The following is an 11,611-nucleotide window of genomic DNA, read 5'->3' as shown; positions in this document are numbered from 1 at the left end:
CCTGAAAAACAAGGAAATGCCTTGCTAAGCATATGGCAGCGTTTGATAGTAAAAACAGCTGCTGTGCAGTCAGTCCTGTCGGACCCTAAGTATAGGGGGTATTTTGACCGCGTATTTACTGCTCTGTGGTCTGTGCCAGACTAGATGAAATCTTTCTGGCTATAATAAGACACATGGGCCCAGAAAAGCAATATGATTCAGAAGCGGGGATCACAACTCCCAAAACAAAGAGCCCCTCGTTGGGAGTCTCCTGGCTTCCATCTTTCATGGCGGGTGTCAGGGAGGGGCTAAGGCAAGCATGCAGATCTGAGCTCTGCACTGCCGCTCATTCCCGGCATACTCCACTCGCCAAGCCCACATAGTCTGCATTCCCCTTGGCTTAGCTTCTCTTCTTGCCTCCCCTCCTGGACACAGATACTTGAGGTCACATAGCTTCTCCTTCAGCTGCTGGAGGGTCCCAAGGAGAGGCTTGAGGGGACAGGAATAAGAGACCTTATGAAAAACCCGAGGGTCCCTTTCTTGGCTGTTGGGTTCCATTGCGGCTGGGCGGAATGTGGTTCTTTGAGGAATTTTTTTTTTTACAGTGTGTGTGTGTGTGTGTGTGTGTGTGTGTAAGCAAGCACCACAACATGTGTGGGAATGTCAGAAGACACTTTGGCTAACTTGGTTTCCCCACCCACCCACCCACCGACGGTAGGGATGGAACTCAGGCTATCAGGTTGGAGGGAACGCGCCATTACTCGAGCTGTATTGCTGGCTTCAGAATGCAGATCTTTTTTTTTAATTTTAATTTATTTATTATGTATACAGTGCTCTGCCTGCATGTACACCTGCAGGCCAGAAGAGGGCATCAGATCACCTTATAGATGGTTGTGAGCCACCATGTGGTTGCTGGGAATTGAACTCAGGACCTCTGGAAGAACAGCCGGGGTGCTCTTAACCTCTGAGCCATCTCTCCAGCTCCAGAATGCAGATCTTATATTAGACGGACTTGGTGAACTTTGGCCGGTTTCAGTCCTAAGGGCATGTGTTCACTGGGCAAACAGGGCTGTCTGCTGTCGTGCTGTTGATGGGTCAGCTGCATGTATGTATGTTGATGGGTCAGCTGCATGTATGTATGTTGATGGGTCAGCTGCATGTATGTATGTAGGAGCTAAAAGGGTTCACGTCTCCAGTGTTCTGCCAAGGGAACAGTAACTAACCATCCCAACTGAAAGAGGGTCTGCAGCCTCAGAAACACATTGTAGTATTCAACGTTTATATTTTTTAAAAGGGAGAGGTAGGCTGCTGTGGCACATGCATACACACACACACACACACACACACACACACACACACACACATAGTAATAATAAATTAAAAGAATCCCTGGGGCTGGAGAGATGGCTCAGAGGTTATGATTACTGTCTGCTCTTCCAAAGGTCATGAGTTCAATTCCCAGCAACCACATGGTGGCTCACAACCATCCATAATGAGATCTGGTGCCCTCTTCTGGCCTGCAATCTTTACATGCAGACAGAACATTGTATACATAATAAATAAAGAAATATTTTTTAAAGATTTCTTTCTTTCTTTCTTTCTTTTAAAAAGTGGCTGGAGAGGTGGCTCAGTAGTTAAGAGCGCAGCCTGCTCTTCCAACGGTCCTGAGTTCAATTCTCAGCAACTGCATGGTGGCTCACAACCATCTATAATAAGATCTGGCGTCCTCTACTGGCCTGCTGGCTCACATGCAGGCAGAACACTATGTACATAATAATAAATAAATATTTAAAAAAGAGCTGGGCGGTGTTGGTGCACACCTTTAATCCCAGCACTCGTGAGGCAGAGGCAGGCGGATCGCTGTGAGTTCGAGGCCAGCCTGGTCTACAAAGTGAGTCTAGGACAGCCAAGACTACACAGAGAGACCCTGTCTCAAAAAACAAACAAACAAACAAAAAAGAATCTCAACAAAAGCCGGGGTCTGGTGGTGCATACCTTTAATGCCAGTACTCGGGAGGCAGAGGCAGAGGCAGGAGGATCTACAAAGAGAGTTCTAGGACAGCCAGGGCTATTATACAGAGAAACCCTGTCTTGAAAAATGAGAGAAAGAGAGAGAGAGAGAGAGAGAGAGAGAGAGAGAGAGAGAGAGAGAGAGAGAGAGAGAATATCCCAACAAAACAAAAACCCCAAAACAAAATCAGACCCACTAAGCTAGAATATGTCTAGTTCCCAATAAGAAACAGATCTCTGTGCGTTCCAGGGCAGCCTGGTCTACAAAGCAAGGTCTAGACCAGCTAGACATAGAGATATCCCGTCTCAAAAAACCACAACAGGAAGAAAAACAAAAAACAGTGGCGACCTTCTTTATCAATTACTTATCTATAGCATTATCTATTTATTTATTTGTGTATATATGTATGCCTGAGGTTAATGCTGAATGCCCTTTTCCTTCCTTTCTTTTTCCCTTTTTCAAAAATAGGCTATCTCTGTATAGCTCTGCCTCCCCTGGAACTCACTCTGTAGACCAGGCTGGCCTCAAACTCACAGAGATCTACCTGCCTCTGCCTCCTGATTGCTAGGAGTAAAGACGTGTGACACCACTGCCAGGCTGTGTGCCTGGATTTTATTTTGTTTAATTTTCATTTTATTTTATTTTTGGTTTTACGAGACAGGGTTTCTCTGTGTAGCCTTGACTGACTTGGACCAGGCTGGCCTCAAACTCACAGCAATCCGCCAGCCTCAGCCTCCTGAGTGCTGGGATTAAAGATGTGCACCACCACACCCAGCTATTTTTATTTTATTTCATTGTTTTTGAGACAGAGTTTCTCTGTGTAGTCCTGGCTATTCCTAGACTCACTTTATAGACAAGGCTGGCCTCGAACTCACAGTGACCCACCTGCCTCTGCCTCTTAAATGCTGGGATTAAAGGCGTGCGCCACCATGCTGGGCTGCCTAGATTTTTATATGTGATCCAAAGTCAGGCCCTCTTATTTGTGTGGCAAGCTCTTTTTACTAGCTAAGCCATCTCCCCAGACCCACGTTTTCTCTTTAATAAGGAAGTCTCATCCCAGTCCTTCCATCCTCCATTGCGGGTCATGTCTAACTCCTAACCCTAACTCGTGAGCTTCAGACCTGTCCTCCTCCAGAGCTCACTCCTTCCTTCCTCCCTTTGTTTTTTGTTTGTTTGTTTGTTTTGTTTTGTTTTTCAAGACAGGGTCTCTCTGTGTTAGCTGTGGCTGTCCTGGACTCGCTTTGTAGACCAGGCTGGTCTCGAACTCACAGCGATCCGCCTGCCTCTGCCTCCCGAGTGCTGGGATTAAAGGCATGCGCCACCACAACCGGCCTTCCATTTGTCTTTTTCTCCCTCCAGAACCTAATACCTAATGCATTCTAGACAAGTGCTCTACCACAGAATTACACCTTATAGCCTCCCCGACCCCAACACACACACACACACACACACACACACACACACACACACACACACACACATGAGTCTCATTGGATTGAGGCTGTAGAGATGGCTTAGGGGTTAAGGGCACTGGCTGCCCTTCCAGAGGTGCCAGGTTCAGTTCCCAACCCTCACATGGCAGCTCACAACTGTCTAGAACTCCTGCTCTAGAGGCTCTGACACCCCCTTACAGAGATATATATGCAGTCAAAACACCAATATACATAAAATAAAAATAAATGAAAAACAAAATAAGAACACTTGTTGCTCTTGCAGAGGACCTGGGTTCAGCTTCTAGCACCTACATGGTGGCTCACAGCCGTCTGTAACTTCAGTTCCAGGAGATCTGACACAGCTTCTAACCTCTGCAGACACCAAGCAAGCAGGTAATGAATGCACAGACACCCACGGACGCACAAACTCAGTAACATGAACACATCTAATAACTCACATTGTACGTCCCAGGCCAACCTCAAACTTGCCGCAACCCTCCTCTTGCCACAGGTCCTGAGTGATGGGGTTGTACGTGTTTGGCCCCATGCCTGCCTCCTTATAGAGTCATGTGCTATTTTTTGTTTTGTTTTGTCTCTTTAGGCAGACTGGATATGAATTTATTACTAGACATGACTTGAAACCGTCAGAAGTGCAGGGCGCCGCTTGTCCAGGGAGCCATGATTTCTCGACCCCATAGTTGCCAGGGGAAAACTGCTTCCTCGTCTCCTAAGTCCACAGGCTCCTCTACATTAAACTTGGCAACGCCTCACTTCCTTGAGATACTGACCTTCTGGTGGCCAGGGAACTTGACCTTGGTTCTACAAAAAGTCTCCGTTATATGTTTCTTTCTTTCTTTCTTTCTTTCTTTCTTTCTTTTTTTGTTTTTTGTTTTTTGAGACAAGGTTTCTCTGTGTAGCCTTGGCTGTCCTGGACTAACTTTGTAGACCAGGCTGGCCTCGAACTCACAGCGATCCGCCTGCCTCTGCCTCCCGAGTGCTGGGATTAAAGGCGTGCGCCACCACACCCGGCTCCATTATATATTTCTCATTCTGCAGCTTGATACAAGGAAGATGATGCCCTGGCCTAGCCATGGTGGCCTGGAGCTTCCAAAAGACGCCCCAAATACCTGTCTGGAGTCTAAATAAGGGGCAGCATTGTGATCAAAGGTGTGAGTATCCACAAAAAGACAAAAGAAAGAAAAAGAAAAGAGGGGTTGGAGAGATGGCTCAGCGGTTAAGAGCACTGACTGCTCCTCCAGAGGTGCTGAGTTCAATTCCCAGCAACCGCACAGTGGCTCACAGCCATCTATAATGTGATCTGATGCATACTGTATACATAATAAATAAATCTTCCTTAAGATTTATTTATTTATTGTGTATACAAATCTCGTTATAGATGATTGTGAGCCAACATGTGGTTGCTGGGAATTGAACTCATGACCTTTGGAAGAGCAGTCAGTGCTCTTAACCGCTGAGCCATCTCTCCAGCCCCGCATAATAAATAAATCTTTTTAAAAAAAAAAGGGGGGGGGGGCTGGAGAGATGGCTCAGCGGTTAAGAGCACTGTCTGTTCTTCCAGAGGTCCTGAGTTCAATTCCCAGCAACCGCATGGTGGCTCACGACCATCTATAATGTGATCTAACGTGCACTGTATACATAATAAATAAATAAATCTTTAAAAAAAAAAAAAAAGAAGAAGGAAAGAAAAAGAAAAGAAGAAAAAAAACAGTCTCCAAATCCCACAGGGCCGCCTGGACTGCCAAGGAGGCTGCTGTTTGCAACCATTGCATACCAGGCCCCCAAGAGGAAAGAAACCTGGTAGCCTAATTGGCTGCAGACATGGCCTGCATCTTCCTCATCTCTTTCATCTTCCATGTATGGAAGCTGCTTGCCCAGTGCATCTTTGCCTGTGTGTACATAAGCACAGCTATATAAAGCGAAAGCCTTTCCCCATCTGACATACATAAATATCAGGGTGAGTAATACTGTCCCTTCTGGTTGCCAGGCAGTTCTGGTATTTATATTGATTTTTAGCTCATGATGCTTATAGAGATTTAATTATCCTAAAAAAAAAAATCTAATGTTCGTGTTCATTTGGGAGAGGATAGCAGTTTCATTTCTTGCAGAGCCAAACATTTGAGAGCTGGTTGACTCGTAGCTGCAGAAAAAGCTGCCAGCAAAACCTTGGAGAAGGGATTCGTGCGTTTCCAGAGGCTTGTACCTGGGTGAAGCCTCCTAAGGCACCTAAAATATTCAGGGGAGGATTAGAGAATGAAGCCTTGGAGCTGATAGTAAGCAATCCTACTTGTGTTTTTCTTTTCTTTTCTTTTCTTTTTTTCTTTTTTTTTTTTTTGTGTGTGTAGCCTTGGATGTCCTCCAGGCTGGTCTCGAACTCACAGCGATCCGCCAGCCTCTGCCTCCCGAGTGCTGGGATTACAGTTGTGCGCTACCATGCCTGGCCCTGTGTTTTTCTTTTTGAAACAGGGTCTCATGTGGCCCAGGCAGGCCTTCGATTTAATATATTGCTGGGAGTGACCCTGAGCTTCTAATACTCAGGCCTTGATGCCTCAAGTGCTATACCTGCCTGCCTCTAGTTAGTTAACTTTCAAATGAAACAGACCTACAAAATAAATAAATGAATGAACAAAACAGGCTATACATGGTGTCCTTACCTTTAATTCCAGCATTCTTTTTTTTTTTTTAAGATTTCTTTATTTATTATGTATACAATATCCTGCCTGCAAGCCAGAAGAGGACACCAGATCTCATTATAGATGGTTGTGAGCCACCATGTGGTTGCTGGGAATTGAACTCATGACCTTTGGAAGAGCAGTCGGTCCTCTTAACCTCGGAGCCATCTCTCCAGCCCCAATTCCAGCATTCTCATCAGATGCAGGCAGGTCACCTTGAGTTCGAGGCCAGCCCTACCTATATAACAACTTCCAAGCTGGGCCCTCTGGAAGGCAGAGGTAGGTGGATCTCCGTGAGTTTGAGACCAGTCTGGCTCCAGGACAGCAATGCCTATACAGAGAAACCCTGTCTTGAAAAACCAAAATAGGGGCTGGAGAGATGGCTCAGAGGGTAGAAGCCCTGACTGCTCTTCCAAAGGTCATGAGTTCAATTCCCAGCAACCACATGTTGGCTCACAACCATCTATAATGAAATCTGTATACATAATAAATAAATAAATCTTAAAAAGAAAAGCCAAAATAAAATGGGGCGTGGTGGCACATGCCTGTAATCCCAGCACTCTGGGAGGCAAAGGCAGGTGGATCTCTGTGAGTTCGAGGCCAGCCTGGTCTACAAAGGGAGTCCAGGACAGCCAAGGCTACACAGAGAAACCCTGCCTCGAAAAACAAAACAGAACAAAGCAACAACAAAAAAAGGACACTAGTTGTGCTGGCGCAGGCCTGTGATCCCAGGGCTTAGGAGGCAGAAGCGAGAGAGTAGGAAGTCCAAAGTTGTCTTGAGCCACATAGCGAGTTCGAGGACACTCTGAACACATGAGACCACACCAAACAGCAGCCATCTCCACCAAGGGAAACTACAATATTGAGGCCAGTTGTTATGGGGGGGGGGTGGAGAAAGAGAAAGACTGACTTTTCTCAGAAGAGGAGGAAAGAAGGAAGGAAGGAAAGAACAGGGCACTAGATCTAGACCTTGCCCCTGTATCTTCCAGAACCTGTAACGGTTGAGACGTATAGAGAGCAAGTCTTGCTCTGGGCCCTAAAGCCAGAAAAGATCAAAGCTGTGTTTCATTCAACTCAAGAAGGCAGGATGGAAAGGCAGCCATGGAACTTATTAAATATTAGTTCTGTTCTTTTGGAACAGCAAAGTATTGGAATTTGTGGCGAACAAAGATTCTGGGGTGAGAGGGGAGGGCTGTTCGGTCGTGTTTCTGGTTTGGTTCCCGGGAAGTCAGATTTCCATTGCATGGGACGCAACTGGATATTTCCTCCGTCCTCCGCGGCTGGGACCTGGCAAACATTGTTTCCTGGCACTGGAAGAGTGGCAAGTCCCAGCAGCGGAGTTCAAATCCATTTTTGGAGCCAAACAGCAGCATTCCTTTACAGTTAGTTAGCTTTACAAACCGCCAAGGCCACTCCTGCCGGTCTGGTCTAGAGTGACCTCTAACGGCCACAAAGGGAACTGTTCCAATTTCCCTGCGCGCTGGCTGGATTCCCGCACATGTGTCTTGATTGTATCCTTCAGGAATTACTCTCTAATTGATAATGCCTTCGGGTTTTATGGCTGCGATGAAACACCATGACCAAAAGAAAAAAAAATTGTGGAGGAAAGGGTTTATTTGGTTTACAATTCCATATGTTTGTTCGTCGTCGAAGGAAGTCAGGACAGGAACTCAAGCGAGGCAGGAACCTGGAGGCAGGAGCTGATGCAGAGGCCATAGGGAGAAGCCGTTTAATGGCTCGCTCCTCCCTCATGGCTTGCTCAAGCCTGCTTTCTTATAGAACCCAGGACCGCCAGCCCAGAGGTGGCACCTCACGGGCTGGCTCCTCGCCGCATCAATGACAAATTAAGAAAATGCCCATGGGGAGGTCACACATCTAATCCCAGCACCTGGGAGAATAAGGCAGGCATATCTCTGTGAGTTTGAGTCTAGCCTGGTCTACAAAGCAAGTCCAGGACAGCCAGAATTACAAGGAGAAACCTGGTCTTTAAAAATAAATAAGGCCGGGCGAGTTGGCGCACGCCTTTAATCCCAGCACTTGGGAGGCAGAGGGAGGTAGATCATTGTGAGTTCGAGGCTAACTTGGTCTACAAAGGGAGTCCAGGACAGCCAAGGCTACACAGAGAAACTCTGTCTCAAAAAAACAAAACAAAACAAAAACAAAAACAAACAAACAAACAAACACCCACCAAAGGGGGCTGGAGAGATGGCTCAGAGATTAGGAGCACTATCTGTTCTTCCAAAGGTCCTGAGTTCAATTCCCAGCAACCACATGGTGGCTCACAGCCATCTATAATGGGATCTGTTTCCCTCTTCTGGTGTGCAGGCATACATGCAGGCAGAAACACTGTATAAATAATAAAAATAAATACATCTTTAAAAAAAAACACCAAAAAAACCCCCACCAAAATAAAATAAAATAAATCAGGCTGGAGAGATGGCTCAGCGGTTAAGAGCACTGACTGCTCTTTCAAAGGACCGGGGTTTAATTCCCAGCACTCATATGGCAGTTCACAACTGTCTGTAACTCCAAGATCTGACACCCTCACACCGACAGGCAAAACACCAATGCACATAAAACAAAAATAAGATCAAAATCAAAAAGGAAGGAAGAAGGCGCCAGGCGTGGTGGCGCACACCTTTAATCCCAGCACTCAGGAGGCAGAGGCAGGCAGATGACTGTGAATTCGAGGCCAGCCTGGCCTACAAAGCAAGTCTAGGACAGTCAATAAATAAAAAATAAATAAAAAGGAAGGAAGGAAAGAAAGAAAAGAAAGTCAGGCAACGTGGCAATTTTAATACCAGCACTTAGTAGGTTTGTGAGTTCCTGGCCAGCCAGGGCTGTTACACAGAAAAATTCTGTCTCAAAAAAAAATAAAAATAAAAAGAGGAAGAAAAAGAAGAAGAAGAAGAAGAAGAAGAAGAAGAAGAAGAAGAAGGAAAGAAAGAAAAAGAAAATACCCTACAGGCCTGCCTCCCACTTAATATTTATTTATTTATTTATTTATTTATTTATTTATTTGTGGTTTTTCGAGACAGGGTTTCTCTATGTTATCTTGGCCATCCTAGACTCGCTTTGTAGACCAGGCTGGCCTCGAACTCACAGCGATCCACCTGCCTCTGCCTCCCAAGTGCTGGGATTAAAGGCGTGTGCCACCATGCCCAGCTTACTTTGTTTTTTTGTTTGTTTGTTTTTTTTTAAAGATGATGTTCTATTGTTTTTCCCAGACTCCAGGACTCAAATGATCCTCCTGCATTCTCTTCCCGAGCATTCCGACGACCAGAGCCTGAGACAGCGGCTCTCAGCCTTCCTAACGCTGTGAGCCTTTAATGCAGTTCCTCTCTTGTCTTTAATCCCAGTACTCTGGGAGGCAGAGGCAGGTGGAGCTCAGAATTTGAGGTCAGCCTGTTCTACAGAGGTAGTTCCAGGACAGCCAGAGCCACTATTTTGTTCCTACCTCATGAGTATAATTTCACTGCTGTTATGAATCATGTTTCACTTAAGGCCCATGGCAACTCTGCGGAGCAGAGGGTTTGGCCTAGGCCCATTTTGTAGATGGGAAATTTACTTTGAGAAGCCTGGGTTCTTCAGCCCCGTCCAGCGTTACCACAGAGCATTGCCTACGATGAGAATGGAAAATAAGCCTCATGCTCTGTCCCAGCGGAGATCGTTGGTTATCCTGGCGGGGTAAAACATCTTCAGAGTTCAGATCAAAAAGGACATGGAAGAAAGACGACAAGATAAAAGCGAGGACACCGTGAGCCTGGAGAGGTGGCTTGGTGCTTGAGAGCACCTGTTCTTGCTGAGGGCCTGGGTTCAGGTCTCAGAACCCACAGAGAGGTTCACAACCATCTGTAGCTTCAGTTCCAGATGATCCAATACCTCCCCCTCCCCAAGCTTTACGTATTTATTTCTTATGTACACAATGCTTTGCCTGCATGTACACCCGCAGGCCAGAAGAGGGCACCAGATCTCACTATAGATGGCTGTGAGCCACCGTGTGGTTGCTGGGAATTGAACTCAGGACCTCTGGCAGAACAGCCAGTGCTCTTAACCTCTGAGCCATCTCTCCAGCCCAATCCAGTACCTTCTAACCTCTGCAGGCACCAAGCACACATGTGGTGCACAGACATACATGCAGGCAAAACACACACAAAATAAAGTAAATAAATGATTTATTTATTTATTTATTTATTTTTGGAGAATTGAGGACATGAGCCTGCAAGGACTGGACACTTTTCTTTCTTTCTTTCTTTCTTTTTTCTTTTTTCTTTTTTTGAGACAGGGTCTCTCTGTGTAGCCTTGGCTGTCCTCGACTCGCTTTGTAGGCCAGGCTGGCCTGAACTCACAGTGATCCACCTGCCTCTGCCTCCCAAGTGCTGGGATTAAAGGCGTGCGCCACTACCTCCTAGCCACTTTTCTTTTCCCTTCCTTTCTTCTTTCCTTCCTTCCCTCCTTCCTCCTCCTCCTCTTCCTCCTCCTCCTCCCTCTTCTTCTTCTTCTCTTTTTCTGGAGCTGAGAACTGAAACTCAGGGCCTTGTACTTGCTAGGCAAGTGCTCTACCCCTGAGCTAAATCCCTAAAACTACCCCCACCACCACAGCCTGGGCAACTTTTTTAAAGTTTGGCTGGAAACAGAACATTGTTTTGCTCGCTTAGATTTGGACAAAAGAATTTTTATTTATTTATTATTTTTAGTTTCTCCAAACAAGGTTTCTCTATGTAGCCTTGCCTGTCCTAGACTCACTTTGTAGATCAGGCTGGCCTCGAACTCACAGCAATCCTCCTGCCTCTGCCTCCCAGGTGCTGGGATTAAAGGTGTGCATCCCAGCCCGAGGAAAGAGATTTTGTTTTGTCTTGTTGTTTGTTTTTGTTTTTGAGACAGGGTTTCTCTGGGTGTAGCTCTGGCTGTCCTAGACTCACTTTGTAGACCAGGCTAGTTTGGAACTCACAGAGATCCGCCTGCCTCTGCCTCCTGAATGCTGAGATTAAAGGTGTGAGGCAAGATTTTAAATGTGAGATTACAGCATGGCATTTTGTATGTACAAAGAAGTTGCTAGAAGAAAGGATACAGAAAGTGAAGAAAATATTTGCTCTTCATCAGTTTCTGTGGACATGAAGCAGAGCGTGAGAACAGATGCAAGTCAGAGGCAGCAGCGGGGAGATGTCTTTCTACTCTTGTGACGGCTCTTCCTTCAGCTGACTGGGAGAGAGCGGTACCTATTGATAGAGCAGGAAGGTCCCGGGAAACCTGCAATCTGAGGGCCTGACACTGTCCTTTTAGACAGCAGAGGATTAACAGATTCACAAACATCACAGACAATACAAAGGTCCCACTCAAATTTGAAGTTGTAAATTTAAAATAAAAAGTAATTATTATCATTATTTTACTTTATGTGGATGGGTGTTTTGTCTGAATGTATGTCTGTTTGTTCAGATCCCTTGGAGGAGATCCCAAGTGGAGTGAGCTGCCATGTGGGTGCTGGGAACTGAACTTAG

The sequence above is a fragment of the Acomys minous genome, assembly GCF_964271855.1.
Source record: "Acomys minous genome assembly, chromosome: 12".
Classification (NCBI taxonomy): Eukaryota; Metazoa; Chordata; class Mammalia; order Rodentia; family Muridae; genus Acomys; species Acomys minous.
Note: the sequence above shows the minus strand (reverse complement) of the source record.